Source organism: Vombatus ursinus, unplaced genomic scaffold (assembly GCF_900497805.2).
Source record: "Vombatus ursinus unplaced genomic scaffold, bare-nosed wombat genome assembly UNPS02014812.1, whole genome shotgun sequence".
Lineage (NCBI taxonomy): Eukaryota > Metazoa > Chordata > Mammalia > Diprotodontia > Vombatidae > Vombatus > Vombatus ursinus.
Window position 1 is genome coordinate 22,911,867 of NW_020954590.1, and position 14,384 is coordinate 22,926,250.

Below are 14,384 nucleotides of genomic sequence, written 5' to 3' on the forward strand. Positions count from 1 at the left end.
GAAAGAGGAGTCTGGTGCTGTACCAGGGCTGCAAGGGAGTCTGGCCGTTTGCTTGGTGCTTCTCTGGGGCGCAGGGTGGGCCTGGTGCAATGCTGTGTCCGTAGAGTGGAGGGGGCCTGGTTGCTAGCCTGGTGCTGTGCTGGGAAGGGCTGGAGGAGTAGGGGTGCTGGTGTTGTACTTTGACCCAAGGTGGGGCTGGTGATGCACCTGGGCTGCAGGGTAGAGGGGGTATGCTGGCCATTTGTACCAAGCTGCTGATTAAGGCTGGGTTTGGGTGCTGGCTTGCTGGGACACTGCCTGCCCTGGACTGTGCTCCCCTTTTTACCCAAAACAGACCTTTCTTACCAACCTTCTAAGTTATCTTAGCTCAGAAAAAAAATTGTTTATCAAATTTTTTTGATGATTCTTCCATTCCAGAATTCATTTTGAGGCACTATTTTATAGTCGTTTGGAGGTACATTCCTAGTTCAGTCATTCTGAAGAACAATTTGGAACTATGCCCAAAGGACTGTAAAACTGCACATACTCTGACCCAGCAATACTGCCATTTTGTCCATCCTCTTATCAAAGAAGAAGGAAAAGGATCCATATATACAAAAATATAGTAGCTCTTTTAGGGGATGCCAATCAATTGGGGAATGGCTAAAAAAGTAGTGGTGTATAAATGTGATAGAATACTATTGTGCTGTAAGAAATGAAGGGGATAGTTTCTGAAAAACCTGAGAAGACTTATATAAACCGATGAATACTGAAGTGAGCAGAACCAGGAGAATAATCTGCACAGTAACAGCAATTTTGTAAAGCTGTTCGTCTATGAAAGGCTTAGTTTCTGTCATCAATACAATGAACCAGCAGAACCCCAAAGGACTCATGCTATAAAATGTTATCAGCTTCCAGAGGGAGAACAGATGAACACCTAGCACAGATTGAAGCATGTTTTTTTTTGTTTTGTTTTGTTTTGTTTTTCAAATGTGGCTAATGTGGAAATATGTTTTGCGTGACTTAATATGTGTAATAGGTATAATATTTCTTAAATTCTCAATTTTGAATTGAAAATAAAAATAAAATTAAAAATACTTTTTAGGACCCTACTAATGCTAGTAAATTGAACTTTATTAGTGTCTCTGATTGGGTTAGCATCTGGTTTAATGTCATACAACTGCTTCTCAAAAATTAAAAAAAAATAAAAATAAAAGATGCCATAGCATATGCATACATCCTAGCTCTACCCAGAACTGACATGCTGGTAGGCTTGGAGTGACCAATGATGGTACTTCTTTTTATTCTAGTACCACAAGAAGGAATGATAATGCTTAGGGGCATATGATGCTGATCACTGACATGGGCAAACTATGAATCCTCATGAAATAGACTGAAGACATGGAAAACTTGTGTTATGTAATAATACTGTACTATAATGAAACTTGACAGACAGATTGGTCAGTGAATAGAGTACTGGGCCTCGTGTCAGGAAGACCTGAGTTCAAATCTGGCCGAGGACACAGCTACTGTCCTCGGCCAGATTTGAACTCAGGTCAGTCATTATTGAACAACTGAACAACAATAACAACAATAATGAAACTTGAAATATCTCACCAGTTGTAGGCAAGAGTTTCAAAGATTTTTTTAATCATAAATATACTTCTGATTAATGGAGGATCATCATTTAAAAAAAGAAAGAAAGAAAAAACTTGCATCCCTAGACCTATGTTAGAAGAAATGAGATGAATCAAGGACCAACTAAAATCTGACAAGGGAGAACCTGAGGTGGTTAAAAAAACAACAACAACAACAAAACTTCAGAAGTTATACCTAATAACAGACAAAGGAGCATGATGTCATGAAGGATTTTTTTTTTAAAAAGGAGATGAATATACTTAGACTGGAATTCTGAAAAGAAAAGCACTTTTTGAGTTTGATGGCAAACTAGCAAAATAAATTTTACCAAAACAGTAATTCCAAAAAAACTGCAGTAATCATCATGAATGAAGTCATTCTCACACAGTATTTAACATAAATTATAAAAATACTTTGATGATAAACACCATGATGACAAGCAAATTGAGTGAGCAATTGAGAATCTGCAGAAAGACAATGGAAAATTACTTGTCTATCTAGCTGATGCACACATCCTTAAAGCCCTATTTAAAGGCAACAGCAAAGAAACATTCAGAAAGGAATCCAAAAACAAAAGCCTATCAGAAATTTTTGTTTGCCTTAGTTAGCAATCAAAGGAAGTAAAAATATTAAGGCAGTATAGAATCTAAAAAGCACGAAGAACAAAGTAAACTAAGAATAATTAAAAAAAATATTAAAGGCTTCATAAGAAAATGAATCAGAGGTGTGAGAAAACTAAAGAAAGAGAATGTGGAAATTTTCTGATTTTATATAAGGTAACAAAAAGTTCTAAATGAAAAACAAAATGCAGATTGAATCACATAAGACCTCAACTGTCTCCCGTTCCTCACCCCCCCCCAAAAAAAGCTTGCACACTTTAAATCAAAGGAGTTGATTGAAAGTTTCTTATCTCTTTAAAAGTGAAAATCAAGAGGGCAAGATTAAAGGTCTAAATGATTTGCTCTACACTTTTGCTGCTGGGGAAGAGAAGTAAATCCTCCCTTCCTCCCAAGGCAAAGAGTTATTCCATCTCAAAAATGAAGAAAGAAATTTCAGCTCTCTTTTTACTAGCACAGATGACTATTTTGACTAACTCTTTAGAGTGTAACTTGTTAAAGGCCAGGAGTATATGGCTAATAATACTTCTGGCAGCTGTTAACTAGCCACTCTATAATTCCATCAGATTTGACTCATGAATCAATCAATCTTTATACTTCATTAAAAGTAGTAGAGTGTAAACACTTTCTAATACTTGCTTTATTGGCTTAACACCATATTATCTGTGTCATCTCCCTTTACATCTTATAATTTTATCAAGTGAGCTGGGAGAAACTCCAGTTGATAATGGGGTTATCTATTTATCTCTCCCTTATTATACTTTACCGTAAGTTAAATATTGTATGCCCTCAAAAATTGATCTGGAAGATGTTGTTATATTTTTGTATATCACCTATTTTGAGTAGCACCATAGTGATTTGGGGGGGGGGCTTAAAATTGTTCTTCTGAGTGTCTCCCAAGTGTCTTTTTGTTCTAAAGAATCTCAGTGAAGGCCATGTGGTACATTTCTCAGATAATCTTCAAATTAATGGTTTTCCATGAAGTCATGAAGTTCCAATAGATTGTGGGCCTAGAGATTACATTTATTCCCAAATACATATTTTTAGGAAAAAACAATGAAACTATTGGGGGAACTGGCCTAACTGTTCTGCCTATGTACATACCTTTGTGGGTTCTTCAGACTACAGATATTTTATGGATATTTCTAGTCTACTTGCTGAATTGTGAAGAATTGAGTGTTCATGCAAAAAGACACTGATTAGCCAAAGAAAGATCCCTTTCTTTCTTAGTGGCAAATAAACATGAGTTGCAATGGGCCTCTGGGTCAAGGAGGTACCCCAGATCCCATCTCACCTACAGCCAACATAAAGCTATGAAGACATGGCTGTCTACGTGCTTCTGTTATTGTGTCTGTTATTTACTGTTATAAAATAAAGGAATATAGGGGGAAAAGTGCAACCTGTTGAAATTTGAAAGGTCAGAAGTCCATTCTTGAATTGACTGGCAGCCAACCCTGGTGGGGAGCAACCTGCTCAACCCAGTGTAGTAAGGAATGAAAGGTGGCCAAAGAGAGACTTGTACATCAGAAATACAACATTCAGAATTGAACTTGGTGGGATAAATGCTTTGTAGCAACTACTTAGGTTTGATCCCACTTGCCCCAGTGAGGCAGGTCATATAAGGGAGAAAGTATGCCCCTAGGTTGGGGGAATATATTTATACTCCTTGCTATATCTCCTGAATTCTGTCAAGGTACTTAATGTATTCTGGGAAGTCCAAAAATCTCCTTAGAGATAATTAATCCCTTTAACAAATAGGACACATTCTAAATGAAAGTTCAAACTCACCACTGATTAGGACAAGGGTAAGAATTTCTAAAACAAATGCTGATAAATTCCAAAGATATTTTTGGACTCCCCAAAATCTATCAAACACTTTGTTGGATTATTTAGGGTTTTTTAGGCCACCTGGAAAATTTTTATTTTATGGAATTGTTGTTCAGAGGAATATCAGATAAGCTGTCCAAATTAATGCCATATTAAGTCAAATTTGCTAAAATATTTAAAAAGTAAGAACATAAATGAGTGCCCACAATGTTGCTAGACATCAGTACTTTAGAAATGTAACATTGAGGATACTCAACTATTATTTTCAGGAAACATGGAAATACAAGAGATAACAACTTAAAAATTCAACAGTATGCATGTTATCATAAATAAACTGATCTGATTTGTAAAGTAACTTCATAAGAGAATTAACTCCCTATTTGAAGTCTCAAAATACAGTACGACAAAACAAAATGTTAATGTTTCTCAAACGTATCCTATAATATTAGGGTATCCACCATGAAAAGAATCTGGGATAAACCCCAACAGTATAGCATCTGTTCTGGGCCTACCCCCTCAAATCAGTCAGTCAGCCAATAAGCATTTTTTCAAGTGCCTAATATGTATTGTGTGAAGTGCTGTCGATACAAATGCAAAGAAAGATAGTCCCTGCTTTCAAAGAGCTTACAGTCTAACAGAGGGAAGACTATACACTAAAGGAAGCTGAAAAGAGGGGATGTAGTTGGGAGTGGGTGGCCAGTGAAGGTACCTGATGAAGAAATGTCAAGTGAAGTCCCAAATTAGTGCAGCCTGGTAAGAAGTAAGCATTTCAAGGTTGTGCCCAGGGAAGAATGACTACTCCAGTACTTTGAAAAATACTATGTCATTCTGCATTCTTAAAATTGGAGTCCATAATCTAATAACTTTTACCTTCAATAGTCTGCCAGAGGACAACAAAGCTAAATCTTGATCAAAATGGCACAATATGAACAATAGTAACAAAGAATTCCATGTAAACATAGTGTGAATAATTTAAGCAATTTTCCCAGAAAAACAAACATAGAATACATTTTCTCATAAATATATACAGCATCATTGGGAAAGTGGGAAAAGTATACAAATAGAGAAAGTAGAGGTATACATACAGCAAACAAAGATGGCCAAGACAACAGTGAATGGTCCATAGTAGGCACTTAATAAAAGTGTGTGTTACTTTATCCCTCACTGACTTGAAGGTCAGGCGTGTAACATTTTATCCCTTCCCCATAGTTCTCTGGTATCCTTAAATGAGTACTAGTTATTCATCTCCATCTTTGGATCAAGTCCCTGACAGGGCAGGGAGTGGGGGTAGGGGATGAGGGAGAAGGCATGGGGCTGTCTAGGTGAAGAACAATTCAGGTACAGGTGGTCACGATTCAGCCTGCATTCCTTATCTTCATCTGGGTTACGTCCGTGGGTGTGGGTGGGTATGTGTGTGTGTGTGTGCATGCGTGTGCGCCAAGGGAGTCAGTTATTCAATAAGCATTTATTTAAGTGCCTTTTATGTGCCAGGCACTATGGGATACAAAAAGGGGCAAAAGGCAATCCCTGCCCTCAAGTAGCTTACAATCTACTGGGGGAATATATGCAAACAAGTATATGCAAAGCAAGCTATATACAGTATAAATAGGAAATAATTAACAGAGGGAAGGCACTAGAATTAAGAGAGGTTGGGGAAGGCTTCCATAAAAGATGGGCTCTTAGTTGAGACTTAAAGGAAGCCAGGGAGGTCAGTAGTCAGATCAGAGGAGGGAAAGCATTCCAGGCATAAGGAATAGTCAGAGAAAATACCAGGAGCAGAGAGATGGAGTGTCTTGTTTGTGAAACAACCTGGCCAATGTCACTAGATAAAGAGTACAAGGAAAGGAGAGAGAAGGGTTTAAGAAGAATGGAAAGATTGGAGTGGGGGTTGGGGGCTTTGAAGAACTTTAAAAGCCAGAGAATTTTATATTTGCTCCTGGTGGCCAGAGGGAGCATCTGGATTTTTTGAGTGGGGGAAGGAGAGTCACTTAGTCAGACACTTTAGGAAAATGACTTTGGTGTCTGAGTGGAGGATGGATATGAGTGGAAAGAGACTTGAGATAGGTGGACCTATCAGCAATTGCAACAGTTCAAGTGTGAGATGATAAGGGCCTGAACCAGAGTGTTGGTGGTGTCAGAGGAGAGCAAAGGATATATTGGAGGGATGTTGCAAAGGTCCTATAGACAGACTTTGCAACAGATTGTATGTGGGAGTGAGTGAGGAGGCAAGGATGACACCTAGGTTGTGAGCCTGAGGGATTGGGAAGATGGTGGTGCCCTCCGCAGTAATGTGTGTGTGGAAGGGTAGCAAAGTTTATTTCTCTATACTAAAATGCTGAGAGGGAAGCAAAGAAAAATTTAAATAGTTAAGCCAGTACTTGGCCTCTGACACTACTTGGGCCAGTCACTTACCCTCTCAGTAGCGCACACACTTAAGACTATAACTTTCAGAATAGCTGCTGATTTACATTGGTAGGGGAAGTTCGCTCACCAGGAGTCCTTTATACCAATGAAATCATAGGTCTGAAAAGGGGAGAAGGGAGTTAAAGCAATAAATCTAATAATAACCATTCAGTTCAATTCAGCAAGTATTTGTTAACAGTAAGACCAGACGTGTCAATTAACACCCAAAAAATTATGGTTTTACTTTGGAATAAACATTTTCATCCTATTTCATTTTTTCTTATGGATAAAAAAAAGTGTTCATGTCAATTGACTCAGCTTGAGAGCCATTTTTATGTTCTAGGTGAGGGTACAAATACAAAATCCACTTCCTTGCCCTCAAAGGGCTTACATTCTATTGGAAGTAAAACATATACACAGACAAGTAAATATGACATATAAGCAAAGTAAATACAAAGCCAAATTCATAAGTCATAAGCATATTTGTTTTATTTTCTCCTTAGAGGCTGAGTGCCATAATACCAGTTGTCTCAAAAGACCCTTTAAGCTAAACTGCATTAAAACTGCATTGAGACTATTGGGACACCTTGTAGCTCAAGTGTAAGTCTTGAAATCAGGACGACCTGGGTTCAAATTTCCTTTTTGACACTTTAAATTCCCTGGAACATATCTATTAAATCACAGACCCACAGGGCAGTCAGTGGAGGGAATTCCCCAGTTTGATAAATCATAAAGGGTTCTTATGTCTCTTCCATATGTTATAATCTCTTTGTAAGCAGAGATTGCATTATTTTATGTCCTGCTTTTTACATTTTCACATTCTATAATGCCAAGGGGTCTCTCCAGTCATTCTGATCCATATCTGGCCATTGGACCCAGATGGCTCCAGATGAGAAAGTGAAGCTGGTGACCTTGCACAGCCCTAACTCACTTAAATCCAATTCACTTGCAAGTCATGGCATCATTTTTCTCATGTCATGGTCCTCTTTGAGAATGAGGACAAAGGACGAAAACAAGGGTCAAGTCCCCAACAATAGTGTTTCCCCAGTTTGGGAGATCAGGGTATCCCAGTTCCATTTAGGCACTTAAAAGTCAGATTACGGGGCAGCTAGGTGGCGCAGTGGATAGAGGACCGGCCCTGAAGTCAGGAGGACCTGAGTTCAAATCCGGCCTCAGACCAAACACTTGACACTTACTAGCTGTGTGACCCTGGGCAAGTCACTTAACCCCAATTGCCTAAAACAAAACAAAACAAAAGAAAAACAAACAAACAAACAAAAGTCAGATTAGCTAAAGTACATACATACTCCCCACAGGGGAAGAGAATTAGGTTAACAGCTCAGTTCTTTTGTCAATCCTCTGATTCCCTGTGGCTATCAGTCTTCCTTTTCATTTGTCAGTCAACATTTATTAAGTACCTAATTATGTGCCAGGCACTGCTAAGTGCTGAGGATTCACAGTATTGTGTACTTCTTTTATGAACTTCATATTTTAATTTGAATTATGTTTATTATTGTATCTGTGAATATTGCCAATCAACCCATAGGGCATAGATAGACCTACAATATCTTCCCTTGTTCTCAGCATGGTCCTTTCGACATAGCAGGCACTTGGTAAGTGTTTGGTAAATGAGATAATGAATAAGGTAGATTGGGTTGATCTAGAGAATCAGTAATAACTTTCATTGGCCTACTAAAATATTTTTCTCAAATGTCTTAACATACTTTCATAGTCAATTAAAAAAGGAAAAGCAGCTAGATAGCACTCAGTGAGAGAAATATCTTCTAAATTACCTTTGGCATTCCTCTGGGACAGTAAGTCAGAACAACCTGGGGGTGAGAATTTTAAAAGAGACAGTCTTTGTTGCAATAACCATGGACGGTCCTGTTTCCTATAATTATTTATTATCAAAAAATGCATTTGAGCATCAGTGCTCAGAATGCTTTTGTAACTTGATACTGTCTCAAATCAGGGTACAGATACCAGCTCCAGGGGGGGAAAGAAATTAAAGTTTTCAGCATATTTGTATTCTGTCTCAGAGTACCTGCTTCTCAAAAAGATAGATTGTTCTGTTCTTTGGAACTACAGTATAATGCATCTAGAGTAACTGTTCTGCTACTTTCGGAATTAGCTGGGCAATCCTTGTTGTTGCCTTAAGAGATTTTTAATTATATAGTTTATTTCAGTAATGCTTTGTTTTATAGTGTTCTTACTTCCTATAAGTGCACTTTGTGTACGTGGCAGCTGTTGTTCCTTTAATTGTATGGTTAAGTATCATATAATTACAGGGTAAACACATAGTTATTTTTGTCCAGTGTTTAAGTTACACAGTATTCTTAACAAAAGAACCAAATAGTACTTGTGAGTTCTTCCTGTGATGCCCCTAAACAGGTTCAGGCACAAACCTAAACCTTCATCTGATTTTCCCCCTTTCAAATCAAAACAGCAGTGCCAGGCTAAAGTGCACCTTTATGTGGAAAGCTGTGTTACTTTGAAAGTGAAAGCTCTCATACCACTGAGTTTTTGATGCTGTTTTAACATCTTAGTAATACAAATATCAAGCAAAAACATTCCAAGTTCAGTTCTCATCTTTCTCAAAGAATCACAGATGCTCAAAGTTAGTAGGGACCTCAGAGGTCACCTCGTCCAACCCATCCCTGAAGCAGAAATACCCTTTCTATCGCTGCATATTCTTAGAAATTGGTTTACAATCCAATGTACTTATATGAAATATAGCATGATGATTTCAGTCTAAGAGCTATTCTTGATTTTTTAAAGGAAATGGAGGGAGAGTTAAAGTGACAAAGAAAGTTTCAGTGAATAGAAGTGCAGGAATTAGTTAGGGTCAAATTATACTTCTTACTCTCCTATTCAGTGGAACATTAGATTTTAAAATATTATGAACTGTTATCACTGCTATTTGAAGTTCTGATTTGATCTTCATCAGTTTAATTGCTCTTTTTTTTAATCATGAAACTACTTACCAGCTTATATTGTCAGTTTAAAGTTTTATGAAATAAATATTAGTATTTCCTTATAAAATGTTGAAGGTGTGCATGAAAGGATGCCTTAGCTTTTAGAAATTTATTACTGAGTTTTATGGATGTCAGTCATAGTGTTAACTGTCACCTGAAATTCCTTTTTATTAAAACTCTGTCAGTTTGCCTTACCTTTGTTCTTTGCCAAAGTAGGGATGCATCAACTTTTATTTCATTATTCTGTTCCTTTTTTGTATTTTTATTTTTCTCAAATCAAAATCATAATTTTCCTTTGTTGTTGATCAGATATAATGTACAGTGGAAAACCAAACTCAGTCTTCTGGGGGGGGGGAGGAATGAGTTAAGTACTATTTACAAAGCTTCAGGTGTTTTGTTTTGTTTTTAACCAAATCTTCATAGGATTCCCTCAGAATAAAGTGAAGTAGCTACAGGAGCTAACAAATTTATTAGGTGAAAATTTGTCAATAACCAATCAATGAACATGTGCTGAACACTCTTAGGTTCAGGCAGAATAAAACAAATATGAAACAGTCTGTACCCTCATGGAGCTTATAATCTACTAGGGGAGCCAGTAAGAACACATGTAAGTATAGACAAAATAGGAAGTGATTATGGGGGAGGTATGTTCAGTCAAGGCCTCGGGTAAAAGATGTCACTTGAGCTGAGCTTTGAAGGAAATTAGAGATTCTACAGAGATTTAGAGGAATTGCATTCAGGCATGTGAGGCAACTAGTGCAAATGCATGGAGATGGGAAATTGAGTGTTGTGGGTGAAGAAAGACTAGAATCTATCAATAAGCATTTAATAAATACTTTTTATTTTCATGCCACTGTGTTAAATGCTAGAGACATAAGGTAAAAGCAAACTGGGCCTTGCCCTCAAGGAGCTTACAAGAGAGACAGGCTGAATCAAGCATGGAGATGCTGAAGGAGAATGATGTCTGTCTTTTAGTACACAGATGACTTTGGACTTAGCACTTAATCTCTCAGGGCCTCTAGTTTTTCATTCTCTAAGAAAAGGCTAGACTAAACACCTCCGAAGGTCCTTTTGGTCTCTTCTAGCTGAAAATCTATAATTCTAACATCTGTAATTATTTTCCACAATTAATTATACATTGTCATATTTTTCCTATCTGTCTTGTGTTTTTCACTGTAATCCTTATTTTTTAAAACAATTGGCAACCACATGTTGAAAATATTAGAGACACCCTAAATATCTGAAACACTGTATCCTCAACATACTTCTCCAGGCATGTATATTCTATGTTTGTAACCAGTGTTTGCTTTCTGACAGTGAAATTTGAAGATTAGAGTTTTCTTCAGGCAACTGTCAACACTTTGGTTTTTCAGGTATTTCATTCTGTTACCAACATTAGCTTTTTCATAAAAACATTGATGTGGAGAGATTCCTGAAAGATATACTGTAATCATGTTTTTATATGCTCATGTTGTTATACATCATATCAATTTCTCTCATTTTCTTGACATGTACACGTATTCCCAAAGAACAGATATTAATGTAGGCAGTCTACAGTTATCAAAGTAAGTCTGGAAGATACTCCCCTCCCAATTTGTGTAAGTTAAGTCATAGATTCTCTCAAAAAGACAAATCTGCATTTATTTGGGATGTTAAATGCTTTAGATAGCTTATCATCAAAATTATCTGTTTTTATGTTCTTATAGAATGGGTTCCACACAACTATGAAAGCCCCATATTCACTATATTTTCATGGTGTTTCAAGTCACATAATTATGCACAAATGCACAAATCAAATACGAATGGTAAATCAAAAAATAAAACATTTAATTGGGACTGAATAACCAGGTATATGACACAGAGCTATTTTCTATCCTTCCCCATGCTCCATACACGAAGAATGAATCTCTCATAGTTTCCTATGGTGATGATGGGAACAAGAACTCTTTGTGGACAACTCACAATCTGAGGTGATTTTTTCGTGGCTAGAATACTCTTAGAAATGCAGTGCTTGGTGTTATGCCAGAAATTTCCCCGACTCCAAACATTATCAGAGGGTGGTATTGCACTTTGATCTCTACCTTCAAAATTGCCATTTGCTGCTTCTCTGAGGAGTTGTTTATGTTATCATCTGCTAGGGATGCCATGTGTGGCTGGGGTTGCTGTTTTCCAAGTTATTACTACTACTATCTGTTAGAGCAGTTTCTCATTGTGGAGAGGGAATATTATTGCTCTTTTGTGAAACTGGCCACTGCTAACATGGATAGTTAATAAACTTTTTATTATTTTTTATTTTATTTTTAGTTTGAAGTAACTTATTCCTGTGGGATACTTATTTAAAGTGGATTTTTATCTCTTTTTTCTGCATTTTGATAGTATTATGTAGAAATACTGCTTATTATGGATACTATGGAAGTGTTTTGCATAACTGCACATATATAACCTATATTTGGTTGCTTGCCTTATCAATTAGGGTGGGTGGGGAGGGAAGAAGGGAGAAAATTTGGAACCCAAACTTTTAAAAAGGAAGATCAAGAATCTAGAATCTAGAGCAACAAGTGTCCAATTCAAATGCAAATAAATCCGTATGGGCTGCATATTGACTTAGAATACCACAAATTAACATTAAAAAAATAAATTAAAAAAAAAAGAAATACTGCTTATTTATGTGGGTTTATTTTAGATCTTTCAATTTTGATAAAATTCATAATTGTTTTGACTATTGTTAGTCAATTTTTTAGTTTTCTAAGTATTCCATCATATTTCAAAAAAGTGATAGTTTTGTCTCCTCATTGCCTATTTTTATTCCTTCAACTTCTTTTTTTTAATAGTTTTCATTTTTTCCAATTACATGTGAAAAGACATTTATCATTCTTTTTTTTTAAAATATGAGTTCCAAGTTTTCTCTCTCTTGTTCTCACCTCCTCCATCCCTAAGAGGGTAAGCAATTTCATATAGGTTATATATGTACAATCAAGTAAAACATTTCCACATTAGTCATGTTGCAAAAGAAGAAATAGACCAAAATAAAAAAAAGTAAAAATAGTATCCTTTGATCTGCATTCATACACCATCAGTTCTTTCTCTGTATATGGATATGATTTTTTTTTTCGCGAGTCTTTTGGAATTGTCTTAGATCATTGTATTGCTGAGAATAGCTGAGTCATTCATAGTTGATCTTTATACAGTGTTGTTGTTATCATGTAGAAAGTTCTGGTTCATTCAGTAAATCTTTCTAGGCTTTTTTTCTGAAATCTGCCTGATAGTTTTTTCTTATAGCACAATAGTATTCTCCTCTCTGTCTCTCTGTCTCTCCCTCTCTCTCCACATAGGAGTATCACAATAGTTCTAGTATAATATTGAATAATAGTGGTGATATTGGTTATCTTTGTATCAACCGTGATCTTATTGAAAAGGCTTCTAGCTTATCCCCATTACAGATGTGTACCGATGATTTTAGATAAGTACTGTTTATTATTTAATGAAAGCTTCATTTATTCCTGTGTTCACTAATGTTTTTAATAGGAATGGGTACTGCATTTTGTCAAAAACTTTTTCTTCATCTGTTGAGATAATCATGATTTCTGTTGGCTTTATTATTGATATGGTCAGTTATGCTGATAGTTTTCCTAATATTGAACCAGTCATGCCTTCCAGGTATAAATTCCACCTGGTCATAGTTTATAATCCTTGCAACATTTTGCTGTAATATCTTTATTAGTATTTTATTTAAAAAATTTGTATCAGTATTATTAGAGAAGTTGGTATGAATTTTCTTTCTCCATTTTAGCTCTTTCTGGTTTAGGGATCAGCATTATATTTGTGTCATAAAAGGAATTTTTTAGGACTCTTTCTTTGCCTATTTTTTCCAAATAGTTTATGTAGTATTGGAATTAATCATTTTTTAAATGTTTTGTAGAATTCACTTGTGAATGCATCTGACCTTGGGGATTTTTTCCTTAGGGGAGTTCATTTTATGGCTTGCTCAATTTCTTTTTCTAAGATGGGGCTCTTTTGGTAGTCTGTTTCCTCTTCTATTAATCCATGCAGGTTATATTTCTATAAATTTTTATTGATTTCACTTGGATTGTCGCATATAACTGGGCAAAATAGTTCCTAATGATTGCTTTAATTTCCTTTTCATTAGTGGGTGACTTTTCCCTTTTCATTTTTGATTCTGGTAATTTGGTTTTCTTTTTTTTTGTTAATCATTTTTTTAAATCTAATTAACAAATGGTTGACATTATTGAATTTTTGCATAAAACCAGTGCCTAGTTTTATTTATTAGCTCAATAGTTTTCTTACTTTCAATTTTATTAATTTCACCTTTGATTTTCGGGCTTTCCAATTTGGTATTTAATTTAATTGGGGGATTTTTAATTTGTTCTTTTTCTAGCTTTTTTAGTTGCAGGCCCAGTTTGTTGATCTGTTCTTTCTCTGTTTTATTGAATTAAGTGTTTAGAGGTATAAATTTTCCCGTAAGTACTGCTTTGGCTGCATCTCATAAATTTTGGTATGTTGTCTCATTGTTGTCATTCTCTTCTATGAAATTAGATTGTTTATTTTTTTTCAAAGTACCTATTTAAAAATTTTCATTTATTTATTTATTTATTTTTATTTTTCAACATTCACTGTTATAAGATTTTGAGTTCTAAATTTTCTCCCCTTCCCTTTCCCCCCTCCCCAAGACAGCATATAATCTGTACATTCATGTACAATCATAATAAACATATTTCCATGTTGTGAAGAAAAATCAGAACCAAAGGGAAAAACCACAAGAAAGAGAAAAAAAAGAGAAAATAGTATGCTTTGATCTGTATTCAGACTCCATAGTTATTTCTCTGGATATGGATAGCATTTTCCATCTTTAGTCTTGGAATAGTCTTAGATTATTGCATTGCTGAGAAGAGCGAAGGCTATCAAAGTTGATCATTGCACTGTGTCA